General features: G+C 43.7%; 1 long non-coding RNA gene across 4 annotated transcripts in view; it reads left to right on the top strand.

The window, feature by feature from the left end:
• Nucleotides 1-868: 868 nt before the first annotated feature.
• LOC118586605 overlaps nucleotides 869-13,502 on the top strand; it is a 36,610-nt gene continuing 23,976 nt past the window's right edge. For 3 of the 4 annotated variants that reach the window (XR_004945390.1, XR_004945389.1, XR_004945388.1), the window contains exons 1-2: nucleotides 869-1,197; nucleotides 6,016-6,060. This is a non-coding gene — a long non-coding RNA (uncharacterized LOC118586605). The remainder of the gene's footprint in view (nucleotides 1,198-6,015; nucleotides 6,061-13,502) is intronic. The other variant, XR_004945391.1, reaches the window with a different exon arrangement.

Genomic DNA, 13,502 nt, shown 5'->3' with positions numbered 1-13,502 from the left:
TCAGAATCATGGTTCTGTCCTGGCCTGCTCAGCACATCTTCTCTTCTTCTGCTCTTCTGCATTGGCAACTAGCTGCTGCCTCTGGGACTCAGGCTCAGTCAAATTGGCTCCAAGTCTTGGGCAGGGCTGGACAGGCTTTGGGGGTCACATGGAATGAAATAAGTGTCACTGCAGCATGTCCCTAGAGGAAAGGAATCTCTCTTCCCAGACATCTGACTTCACTCTCTGGTTTTCATGCTTAACTTGTCGTTTGGGACAAGCCTATCTGTGACTATAAAGCTCAGGTGTGGAGGACTCTGGCTTACCTTAGTACTGGAAAAGAAACCCTGCTCTCAAATCTCCATGAGATTCTCTACAGCAGTGGTTCTCAGCCTGTAGGTGATGACCCCTCTGAGCATCGAACGACCTTTTCACAGGTGTTGCATATCAGATAGCCAGTGTATCAGATATTTACGTTATGATGCATAAGAGTGACAAGATTACAGTTATGAAGTAGCAACAAGATAACGTTATGGTTGGGGGTCACCACACTGTGAGGAACGGCATTGAAGGATCACAGCATTAGGTAGGCTGAGAATCACCGCAGGGCTTACATTCAGGACACTGGGTGTCATTCTGAACTACTCTGCAACACCAGGACATGCACTGTCTCCCCCTCTGCAACACCAGGACATGCACTCTCTTCCCCCTGGACACAAGGAGAGGCCCCAGGGCCTCTCCTCAGAAGGCTTCCCACAGCAGCCCTCCATCTCAGGCGGTCTTGATGGCAGGAGGCCAGAGGAGGGGGGCTGCACCTCCCGCCGCAAAGACTCGTTAGATCTCTGACCTAGATTCTGAAAATATTCAAGGAGAAAGCCGGGCACCAATGCTGGCTGCCGCTCACTTCAGCGAGCCCTCATTCCCCCTCCATCTCATTTTAGCTGCATTTGTTCGAGCAGCAGGTGAAGCGCCTTTCAAAAGACCGTCATCTCCGAGGGAAGTCATCTGTTTTACATTAATTGTCCATTAGTCTCCAAGCCTCCATCCATTAACATCCTCAGCCACTCATTACGGATATTGTGCCCGGGTCCTGCTGTCAGCTTTTCAATGCGGGCCTGTTTTCCTGCATCTGACTTAATTGCTCTAAGTGCCTGTTTCTTTGAGCATACCAATTAATGCGGGCTTTCTTCTTGTGCTAGCTTGGACAGAAATGCCAAGGTGAGGATATTTCAGCTGCTATTTACTCTAAATTATTAGACCTTGCTGCCTTAAGCTCCTACAGTGAGTATTTTGCATCTGTACTGTTGTGTTTGCGTGACAGACTTCTAGGAACACTATGGTTTGAATAGACCTAGCTTTCGACCATAAAAGGGCTCCATAGATTTACAGTCCACCCACGTTATTATGATGAGGGGTTTACATTCCCTTTGCTCCTGATTAGTTTAAACATGTAATTTTTAAGTGCATGTGGCACTCAGCACAACAGCTTGGCATTGTGGATGGTGGGGTGGGGTGGGGTGGATGAAGCTTTCATCTTTAAAATTTTGGCTGCTCGGAGCAGCAGCACAATACTTTAATTGTTGTATCTCCCTGGATATAACGCATCTGCCTCCAGCCGCATGGCTGCCTTTAGAAAAAAAATGCATTAAAATGGAAGGGGATTAATTGAAAAAATAATTAAGATAAAGAACTGTCATGTTTCTAGAAAGTTTTGGTAGACATGTAGCCAAATGAAATTATTAGACTGACAGATTATTTGCCATACTTTATAAAAAGAATTAGAAAGACAATAATTCTGATTGATAAATCTTAAATTTGGATCATATTACATCTGTCAGTGGTGAATTTTAGATTTTTAAAAATCAATACTTAAAGTACTCTGTTAATATAAATTCCTTTCAAGATTTCATGATAATGTGTCTATGAAATCAGGCTTGAATCGTAACTGCTGACATTAACTGAATTTTTTATGATTTTTGAAACTTTGGCCAGGCCATCTTATAAGTGAATTTGTTAATAAATGACCCTGTTACTATGTGGCAAATATTGTCAATTTGCTTGATTTTTTTTTTTTTCCTAATGGGCTCCCCTTCACATTCAAGTAATTAACTAAAACAAATGCACCCAAACTGAGTTGTTATAGAATAAAGTAAAATATTAATGACAGAGTTTAGGGGGGTTTATTTCTTGATAGTTATTTGGAAAATATTCACTTTGGCCATAAAAAATTTATTTGGAACAAAAATGAGCAAGCCCACTGGGAAACACTTTAAATAGGTCACCTCTGCCTTTGAAGCCCTTTGCCTTCTTCCCCACTGGTCCCTAACCCACTCTTCTCCTCTGTCTGGGTCCAGTCCTGTACTTTACAGTAAGTGGCCCTGGTCAATAACAGGATGTACAAACAGCTATTGAGACTTAAGATTTTGTTTTTGTTTTTTTTTTTGTTTTTTGGGTTTTTTTGGTTTTTCAAGACAGGGTTTCTCTGTGTAGCTTTGCACCCTTCCTGGAACTCACTCTGTAGACTAGGCTGGCCTTGAACTCCCAGAGATCCGTCTGGCTCTGCTTCCCCAGTGCTGGGATTAAAGGCGTGCGCCACCACCGCCCGGCTGAGACTTAAGATTTTGACCTTTTTGGCAAGGCTGTCATTATTTTCACTGTCTTGGTTTTCTTTCTTTTTCCTGAGAATAGACAGTGTGTAGAATGTAGGAGTGTGATTGAGGCCATCTTTTCCCACCCATGAGGTGACATTTGTCCTCTTGATGAATCAGTCACCCTGATTACTTCCACAGGTGTCTGCAACATGAACAGAGTGTCCTCATTAGTGATTACCTGGGGAAATTCTGTGTTCGTTAAATGACAGACTAGTTTGTTTCTTAAAAGTTCCTGTGACATCCCACCTTGGCTTTTTTTTTTTCTCAGTAATTTTCAGAAAGAGAAACTAGAGAAATAGTATAAGACATCCCAGCAAACTCAAAGACAACAGCAGTGATTGACAAACCTCATATGGACCGGTTCCCCTTGAGGCTGCTTCTTAACCCTAGCTGACATTTACAGCGTGATTCAAATTTGCCAGGATGACTAGGCTAGAGATGATGCATCACCCCACCAACCAGGAGCAGAGCTGGAGGTTGCTGGTGCCTCTTCATCTTCTCTGTGCCCATCATCTTTGTCTCTGCCTCACTTGCCCTGAACTAACAATGCTTCTGTTTTTCTACTTCTGAGTTGGCCACAGTGCCTTGGTTGAACATCTGGAATGTTGCTAACACAAGTGGGATCTAGCCAGGGAGTTCTTTCTGGATTTTTATTGTTAGGTTTAATCATGTACCTTTGCTAACTCCCAGTGCGATACATTAACTCCTTTGTATTCGTGGCTAGATTTGTCCCCATCTGCAACAAACATGTCGCAGGAGGACATCATACATCCTCCCATAATCCCCTCACCATGTGTATAGGAGGTAAAACTGTGATTTGCTTCTCACTGAGAAATATGGCAAAGATGATCATGTTGTTTTACAGGAAAGATGTGAAGGGTTTTGTAGATATGATTAAGTTCCTTAATCAATTGACTTTTTGTAGCTGGAGAGCTTTTCTCCAGGTCCCACCAAGTCCCAGCAGTCCAGTAGCCCACTTATAAAATAAACACACAGACACTTATATTATTTAAACTGTTTGGCCTAATGGCTCAGGTTTCTTGATATCTACTTCTATCTTAAATTAACCCATTTCTATTAATCTATACATGGCTCGTGGCTTACCTGTACCTTACATCTCGCTTGTCATGGCGGCAGCTGGCAGTGTCTCTCCTCCGCCTTCCACTTCCCTGAATTCTCTTCTCTCTTCTTCCACCTATAATTCCTGCCTGGCTACTGGCCAATCAGTGTTTCATTTACTAACCAATCAGAGGAACACATTTGGCATATAGAACATCCCACAGCAACTTTTAAACAAAAAAGTTTATCCTGGCTGTGTCTGACCTAGATCTCCTTTTAAAAAGGAGATCCTGGCCTTCCATAAAGCAAGCTGGCTTTGTCGCTGGTTTGAGGAAATACTATGTCAGGACTCAGAAGCCACGAAGAAATGAGTTTTGTCAACAACAGCACATCCAGTCAAGCCTTCAGATGAGGATGTTTTCATTTTTTTTTTTTTTTTTGTTGAGACAGGGTTTCTCTGTGTAACTTTGTGCCTTTCCTGGATCTCACTCTGTAGACCAGGCTGGCCTCAAACTCACAGAGATCCACTTGGCTCTGCCTCCCGAGTGCTTGGATTAAAGGCATGCACCACCACTGCCTGGCTCCAGATGAGGAGGTTAATGGCCAATATCGTACACAGACTCTTCTTTCTCTCCTGCCAGTTCCCAAATAACCAACATGAAGACTTAATATTAATTATAAATGCTCAGCCTATAGCTCAGACTTGTTACTAGCTAACTCTTAAGTTAATCTATTTTTATATGTAAAGTGAAGGGTAAGGTTTTTAGCTCTTAGCTATTACTCTGCCTTCTTAGGCTTTCATCTCTGCATTGGCTCTGTGTTTCTTATTTAACAAGACGGTTACATCTACACCCATTTATATTAATCTACATTTTACCACATGGTATTACTTCTCTTTGCTCTTAAACTCCTGTTTCCTCTCTGTATCTGGCTGATGACTCCTCTGACTCTGCCCTCCTTCTTCCCAGTGCCCTTAGTCTGGTTCTCCCACCTAACCCTCACCTGTCCAGTTATTGGCCATTCAGATTATTTATTAAACCAATCACATCAACATATATTTGCACAGTATAAAGGAATATTCCATGCAATATCTTCTGAGCCTGATCCACAATGTAGGGAGACAATAGTAATTGGTATTGTGTCACTATCTGTTATGTGGAAACAGGACGCTAACATACTAGCCTTGCAATAAAGATGTTTGTTTGGTTTGATGACTCAGTGGCCCTGTTGCATGATTTATATATGAAGACCATTATGCAAGAACTATGCCCAAGGAGTTTCTTGTCCTCTGTAGCTAGAAAACTTGACCAACTCATGCCTCGAGCACCAGATGTGATTTAACTCAAACTCTATGCTTCCAGTAGACTTTTTCTTTCATATAACCTGAAGGGAGATTCGGTGTCTGGAAACGACAGTTGCTTTCACTCTCATGGACATGCATGCCTGCTCTGCCGTCTCTATATCAGTAGTTATATAATGTGTGGACGCAAAGTCAGTAATGAAAAGTTAGGCAGGACGCCACAGAGATTTGGTTGATTGGGTCATGACTATCATCTACTGCACTAGACACTCAATTATAATGCACAGCACAGCCTTCAGCAGACATCAGAACAGTGACAGTGTTGCTCACACTAAGCTTCTCAAAAACCCCTGCTTGCTTGTGAGAGTCAGAGTGTAAAGCTAATTAACATCAACCACCATGTCATTGGGGATCTAGTGTGTGGAGACCCTAAGAATCCTTGCACCTCACTTTGAAACTTATTTGCTCTGTTTTCAGTTTTTAATCTTTTTTTCTTTTTTCATGTTGAGTTTTTTTTTCTTCTCTGTATGAAGTGTCTCTGTGTGTGCATGAACACGAGGGTGTGTGTGTAGCATAGCTGTATGTTGGTGCGTATGGAAGCCAGAGGTCAAACATTTCTCTAGTAAGAAGAGTAAAGCAGAAGTAGCTGTGATATGAGGTTGTGGCAATTAATTCTTCTGCAGTTTCCTGTAGAAACGGGTGGTCTGTGCTCAGGCTTACCTCTGTACCTGTATGTCCTGGCACCTGACCTCCAGCTAGTCTTTCCTAGGTTTGGCTCACAGGAGTCATTAGTGAGAGACAGAAGAACAGCAAGGTGGGCTGTGTGTTTATCCCCTTACCTGGCAAAGCATAGGTCTCCCAGGCAGTCCCTCTTCTGGGCTTCCGCTCTCCCTGGGCCCCATGACAAGGCTCCCGCCCTTGCTTGTTCCAAGATGGCTGCTTCCTGCTGCTGGTTCCCCGGTCTCAGTATGCTTTGCTGTTTCTCTTACCTGCTCCCTTAAATTTACCACTTTGTGTTATTTTCAGCTCCTTTTGACTATCCCGCCTGTTTCCCAAGGGATCTATCTGGAGGTAAGCCTAGAAACCTCCCTTCCACCAACAGACCTTGTTGTTTTAGCCATAAAATGAAGCTTGTGGGCAACGTTCCCAATGTAGTTTCTGCATAACAACTAAACAAATTCTAGTGGTGGTGGTGATGGCAGTGGTGGTGGTCATGGTGTGTGTGTGTGTGTGTGTGTGTGTGTGTGTGTGTGTGTGTGTGTGTGTTGTGTGGTGGTGGTGGTGGTGGTGTGTGTGTTGTGTGGTGTATGAGAATGTCTATGTGTGCAGATGCATATTTGATGTATGTGTAGAAGCCTTAGGAGGACGTGGAACCCTGTTCTATCACTCTTCACCTTATTCCCTTGAGACAAGTTCTCTCACTGAGCCCAGAGCTAGGTTAGTGACCAGCTAGCCCCAATCCCTTGTCCCCATTTCCTGGCCTTCCTGCAATGCTGCGGTTGCAGGCACCTGTAACCATGCTCAGTTTTTACATAGGTCCTGGGGATTTGAACTTGGACCCTCATAAGATGCAGCAAGTGCTTTTATCTGATGACTTATCTGCCCACCTTTATAGTCCATTTTGTATTCTCTAGCAAGATGTGTTTAGGAAATCATGAACATAATCCTCTAGAAAAGCCACAACTTATCACACTGTTTCAAAAGCTTGATGAGGTCCTAAAGACAATGAACTTATTTAATCTAGAATTTCCCTAACACAGCTACAGAACCACTGGTACGTTGTTTATTTCTGTTTGGAGAATGTCTAATAATGTCTAGAAAATGCTGGGCCAGATCATCCCTGGGGCTCCCTTTAGGACACACCCTTTAGGGACAAGGTCACACCCTTTAGGAAGGTCTCTTAGGCTTGTTTCTGATGTTGGTAACATTTACTGACTTCGCCACAATATTGAAGAATAAGGGCCAGCAGACTAACAGAATTCTGTTGCTGCATGCCCAGTATAATGCTGAGCTGCTTTTCTGTCCCCTGACTTTTTGGTAGTAAAGTAGCTCTTATCAAAATCAGGACTGTAACTGGAATTCTGAAAGCAACTGAATGCAAATTTACCCAGTGTTATGGTGTAGATCTTAAATGTCCCCAAAAGCCTACATACTCAAAAGACTTTGTCACAGGCTGTGATACCCACGGGAGGTGGAGGCACCAGTGATACTGTAAAACAAGGTATGAGTCCTGCAGAGACACCCCAGAGATCTGTGGTTGTCAAGAACAACACAACTCTGGCAGGTGCTAGAATCCCTCCTAGCTTCCTGTCACAGTAACTGCATTTTTGGATCCATCTCATAAGAAACCAATGTGCACCATCACTATTTTATGTAATTTATGACTGTTTGAAGGTGGAAGCTATCTGTGACATGTGTCCTCATACACAGCACATTGAAGTGTGTCTTGAGCTTTATAAATATTTTCCCATTTACTAATGGCCCTTCTTTTTCTATGGTGAATGAAGGGCGTGAGAAAATGAGTCCTTTGTCCTTGTTAGTTTTTAAAAAATGTATTATTTTATTTTATTTTATGTATTTTATATTTTGTTTGCATGTATGTACAGGTGGGTGCCACATTTGAACCTGGTACCCATAAAGGTCAGAAGAGGGTGTTGGATCCCCTGAGACTGGAGTTATGGATGGTTGTTTGCTATTGTGTAGGTGCTAGAAATTGAACCCAGGTCCTCTGCAAGAGCAACAAGTACTTTTAGCCACTGTGCCATCTCTCCACCCTACTTCCTTATTTCTTAGTGATAAAAATCCCAGCATCCAACAACACAACACAAAGGAGAGGTTTTAGCTCAGGTGTGAGCTTAAATCCTGGTGGAACTAGACCATGATCACTTTCTCATGATAGGTTTAGTGGTGAATGTGTTACATGCTCTGGCCAATGTTGTTCTTATGAACAACCAAATGCAGTGGGATTCATGGGAAACAAACATCAGAGGCTGGGATCCCTTTGAGCTCTCCTGGTACTGTACATTTCATGTCGCATCACTGGATATATCATCTGGGGAAATGGCACTTGTCCTGTTTATTTAAGAATGGCCTCAGAACAGAACTGATACCAGTACGAGGCAACAGAATTGGGCAGGCAGGACTCTAGGTCCTGGTATCACTGAGCCAACATTCCTTGTAATGCAAGCCAGCTTAACACAATATTTTCTGTCTTTTGAAGCCCAAGTCTTTTCAACTGACAGGTGCCCATTTAAGCTTGGCTATCCATGGCCATTTTTTTCATGTTTGAAATAACTGTGTGCAGCAGTGACAGGAACCTAAACACTATGCCCTTTGTTCACAGCCCCACCTCTTCCTGCACACCAGGCACGCAGTGGCATGCTGATCTTTTGGGACAACACATCAGAACCACTAAGGAAAGTGGAAGGCTTCAGCACATACCCAATAAGACTGCCTATTGAGCATTTCTTCATCAAATAGCAGGTTTTAGAATGAAAGGAACATTCCACTTACTTGCTTTCAGGGATTTAGCTCAGTGGTAGAGCACTTGCCTAGCAAGCACAAGGCTCTGGGTTAGATCCTCAGCTCCAAAAAAAAAAAAAAAAAAAAAAAAAAAAATAGACCTAGTCTTCCCTGGTATGTGTGTGTGTGTGTGTGTGTGTGTGTGTGTGTGTGTGTGTGTGTGTGTGTGTGTGTGTAGGCGGGACCCTTTAGTTATTGTACTTGCAAGTATATTTTATATATACATCACCAACATTCTATCTCCATTTGGGCTCATGTGAAGGTAGAGACTTTATCTATGTCATGGATCCCCTTCCATACCACATTAAAACATAAGTTATTGCAGTCGGTTGACTTGTTGACTAATAGCCCTGCCTTTTGAATTTGAAGGAAAGAAAATCATGAGGAAATGAATTCCTTGCCTCTGGATTAGTAAGATTTTTAAAGTACTTTAAATTTTTTATTTAGATAGTTATTTTTTTCTTTGTCTTCCAAATGCTGGAATTATAGTTCTTAAACACCACACCTGGCAATTTTATTTATTTAGCCAAAAATAGTCTTATTATGTAGCCCAGACTGGCTTCAAACTTGTGGGTTCAGATACTTTAAATAATCGTGTGTTTGTGTGTGTGCGTGTGCGTGCATGTGGTTGTAGTTGTTGTTGAGACTCAAATCTAGCTCCCAGCATGTGTAAGGCAAATTCCCTACCACTGGTCTAGATCCCTAAAGTTACTAGAGGACTTAGACTCACTCATCCATTAGAAGGACTGGGTTAATAAAGACTAGAAGAAACCTAGGAATGCAAAGTTCTCAAGGACCATTGGAGCTGCTTACGTGCTCCAACTGCTCCAACTGGGTTTCTCTAGGAAGGTCTCCAGAAAGCAGGGATCCAACTCATTGCTCACAATGGACACCAGAAAAAGATGGCTTCTCCTCCTTCTCCATCTTGAACAGTGCCTGGTGGTGCCTCTCCCTGGTCAAATCTACCCTGGGAAGCACGTGGGCTTCTGGCCTGCCAGGGAGCTCACTCCTACACCAAACAACAGCCAGTAGCAGGGGGACTCATTCCTGCCTCCACCACCAGAACTCCAAGATTCTACTTTTCAATAACTGCAAGAGACAGGAAACCTGTTTCTGCAACTCCTATCCTGACCTGCAAATTTGCTCTACAAAGGTCTTCTCTCAGCTGGCACCCAAAGCCCCTGAGAACTTCTAGCAGTAACACTTTGCAAGGCTGTAACATGGCCCTGGAGCTTCCCATTGCTACCACCACTACAGAGAAGTCAAGCCTGTTTCATCTAAATCTCCAGAGGCCATCTGTTTTAAAGTTGTTAATCCTGAATTGACAATGAAGTACTTCCTGTTTGCTGGGTGCCTACTCTGTTCTTGGAGGGAGTATGGACAAGAACCTAGTCATGGAAGAACAGTGTCTCCCAGGAACTCTTTTACATGTTTCTCCTCTATAATAGAGAGCAAATAATTGAGGGTATGCAACAATGTGGCTGGATTGTCCACAGACCACCCAGGAGCTCTGACCCTTTCATGTAGGACTAGAAACAAAGGAAAAAAGTGATCGATGAGCAGCTGCCTTTAAATTACCCTAAGGACAAGGTCACCCTGGCAAGAAACATTTGGTGCTCATTTAATTGGTGGAGTGTTTACTATGCAGAATTAGAGACTTTTCTTCTATTAGTTGTCAAAATGCACCTGGGCATCTGGGATAGGATGCTTGAGCCAGCTGTGCAGCAGAGATCTCACTGGAAGGCTCTTCAGAAGCCTAAGGTCTGCAGAGACTTTTTGAACCCCTCAGCTCTGAAAGCTGAAGAGCACAGTAAACACCCACACACTTGATCACCATAGTATCTAGCACAGACTAAGAGGACAGAAATGATGTCAACCAAGAAGGTAGCTATTTCACCCTTTGTGAATTAAGAGGGAATAAATATTTGGGGGGCAAAGTGTCGATGCTTCGAAATGTGCACACATCCCCACACCTGCAACTAACCTCCTTTCTGTGGTGGAGAGAGAATAGTTAATTGACCAAAAGCTAAATACAGCCTGTCAGCTTCTGTGCTGTTTAGTGAGATCACCACATTTCCAGGGGAAGCCAGATGCCTCTGTAAGAAAGGAGCCCCAGTAATGGCCTCAGCCACCCAAAGACCCTTCAACACGGAAGTTCTAGACACTTGCCAGTGGCTTGCCACCCCAGCAGCAAACATATCAACACCCAAGCACTGAGAAGTCAGAGACCCCAACAATTCATTTGGGTACAGCATAAAACTTAGTTTGCTAGTCCCTGGTATAATAACTGAGGGTGGAGAACAGGCGAAACATTCAAGTAAAGGAATATACAGTTTGGAGTCAATGACTCATTGCTGTGGATATCACTCTGTATAAATAAAATGCTGATTGGTCAGTAGCCAGGCAGGAAGTATAAATGGGACAAGCAAAGAAGAGAATTCTGGGAACAGGAAAGCTGAGTCAGAGAGACACTGCCAGCCACCGCCATGACAAGTGAGATGTAAGGTACCGGTAAGCTACGAGCCACGTGGCAACTTACAGACTAATAGAAATGGGTTAATTTAAGATAGAAGAACTAGATAACAAGAAGCCTGCTGCGGCCATACAGTTTGTAAGTAATATAAGTCTCTGTGTGTTTACTTGGTTGGGTCTGAGCAGCTGCGGGACTGGCGGGTGAGAGAGATTTGTCCTGACTGGGCCAGGCAGGACCAGGAAAACTCTAGGTACAACTCATTTTCCCATTCCCCTCAAAAATGAGTACGGATGATGGGTAAGGACCTGCCCTGTATGTTTAAGAGTTCAGCGGTAGGTTTAGAAGTAGCTAACGGCATTCTGTTTCATAGATGAGGCCAAGCATATGGCCTTACAGGCAAGTAGCTGGATAGCGCTATAGCCAGGTCTTGTCAGGTCTGGGCTCTGCTCATCAAGGCGTGGTGCGTTTTGCATCTGTGCAAGAAATCTTTTGCTCAGTCAGCACCTCCCTCCCTCCTGTATTGCTAGCACCACTGCGACCCCTCTGCTGCCCTTCTCCCAGGAGTGGGCCAGGCTGCTTCACGAGGAGATTAGGCTGACCTTTGCTTCTGTGCTCCCCAAGGGGTCCTGTTCCCCTAACGTATCTCACATAAAATGGCTCAGGTGTCACAAATCAGGGCTCATTGGTTTGTATTACCCTGAGGGGTCCTGGGGTGGAGCCTGGTGATACCGGAGTTGCATATTCTGTGTGAACACACTGGTGCTCATACTGTCCAGTGACAGATTGAAATGTGTTCCCCAGTTATGGCTTCAGTGCTTCTTGCCTTTAAGACCATTTTCTCTTTGGAGCAGAAGGAAGCCATGCACAGAAATGAATGCTGTAGAACTGAAAAGTCTGAGTTCAGTAAGTTGTTTATCTGTACGGAAAGATCGCTGTGCTGACAAACACAACTGCCCTGTGTCTTCACAATTCTGATGTGTGATGAATCCTGGTTTCTGATTTAAGAGTGTTACGTCTTCTTAGGCTAAAAGAGGCCACTCCAACTATGACTGCAGGCTTTCAGTGAACCTGCAAACATGTTTATTTGTTGGGAAAGCACTAGATCCGCCAGAGGAAGAGATTCAGTTGTGCGCAGAGACAGCCATATAGTAACAGCTGTTTTGCAGAGTTCACCAAGTGAGTATCCCACTATCAGTGGCCTGCACTGTTGTTAGCGCTTTAACTTGTAAACATGCTGCTATGAGAACAGGCAGAAGCACGGATTTTTGCGTTATACTCTCTGTGGTCACCCCTGGCTACTGGCATAGTCCATGTGCTCTGCAATGCTATTAAGTCCAGGTTATTAACTGGGGCCCCAAATGAGCAACAACGTTTACCATGTACTCATCATTTATTAAATAGTGTCTGCCTTTATAACTCTCTCCCACTGTTCAAACAGGGGGCCATTGTCCATGCTAATGACAGAAGATGACTAACGTAGTACAAGGCAATTAAGATTTATACAGCAACCGTGCCCACCTGTCCTGTGAGCTGCATGTCTGTTTGCTTAAAGCAATGTCAAATACACTGATCAATGTGAGGTGGTCACAAGAGAATGGAAGTTGAGTGTCAGCTCCCTCAGTAACCACTTGGGTGTTGGCCCTTCCCCTGGAGGGGTCATGATGGCTGTTTACTGAGAGCTGAACAAGTCACAAATCATCCACTGTCAGGTGATTTCCTAAGTGCACAGGGGCTGTCACAACAAAGTCACTGATGGTTACAAAGAAGTCGGGTGGCCAGAGCCTGAATCCCAGCAAGTTGCTCCTGTGTGACCGACTTTGAGTGAATTATGCATCCTCTCTTCCCTTCAGTCTTCTTCACTCACGAAAGGGAGCAATGATAGTAATAATACCTAATGGGGTTAATATATGGAAAATGGCTAGTGTCTGTTTTAACACGGCACATGCTAAGCATGTTAAAAATTATTACTACTTTATCTGTGAATAGTTCCTTCCACAAGAGCTTCTGTGAGGAGAGAAGCCCTGTGAGTCATTTTGAGGATAATTAAAGTTTTCTACAGAGCACAAAACCCAGAATAAGAAAAAGAAAAGATGAAGACTTGAGCTGCTTTGAACCATCTTTTCATGGAGCATAGGACCTGGCTTGAGCTTTTGAGAATGGAAGAAGAGAGGTAAAGAAACAGAAAGATGATCCAATGTTCTAAAAGGAACAATAGAGAGGCGGGGAGACAGAGAGAAAGAGGGACAGAGAGAGAGGGAGAGAGAGAGAGAGAGAGAGAGAGAGAGAGAGAGAGAGAGAGAGAGAGAGGGAGAGGGAGAGGGAGAGGGAGAGAGAGGGAGAGAGAGAAGAAAAATCATACTCAAGGGGATGAAGGACCTGGGTGCTGGACCTGGCTGTCTCTAGTGTTCTCCAAAGGGATCCAAAGGGATGCTGTAGTGCTGTGGTTCTCACTATGTGATGCAATTGGCATCACCTGAAGTGAGGTGAGGAACAGGCAGGCATTAGAAATGGAACCCAG

This window comes from Onychomys torridus, chromosome 7, assembly GCF_903995425.1.
Source record: "Onychomys torridus chromosome 7, mOncTor1.1, whole genome shotgun sequence".
NCBI classification, from domain to species: domain Eukaryota; kingdom Metazoa; phylum Chordata; class Mammalia; order Rodentia; family Cricetidae; genus Onychomys; species Onychomys torridus.
The sequence above is the reverse complement of the archived record's forward strand: the minus strand, read 5'-3'. Positions and strand labels throughout refer to the sequence as shown.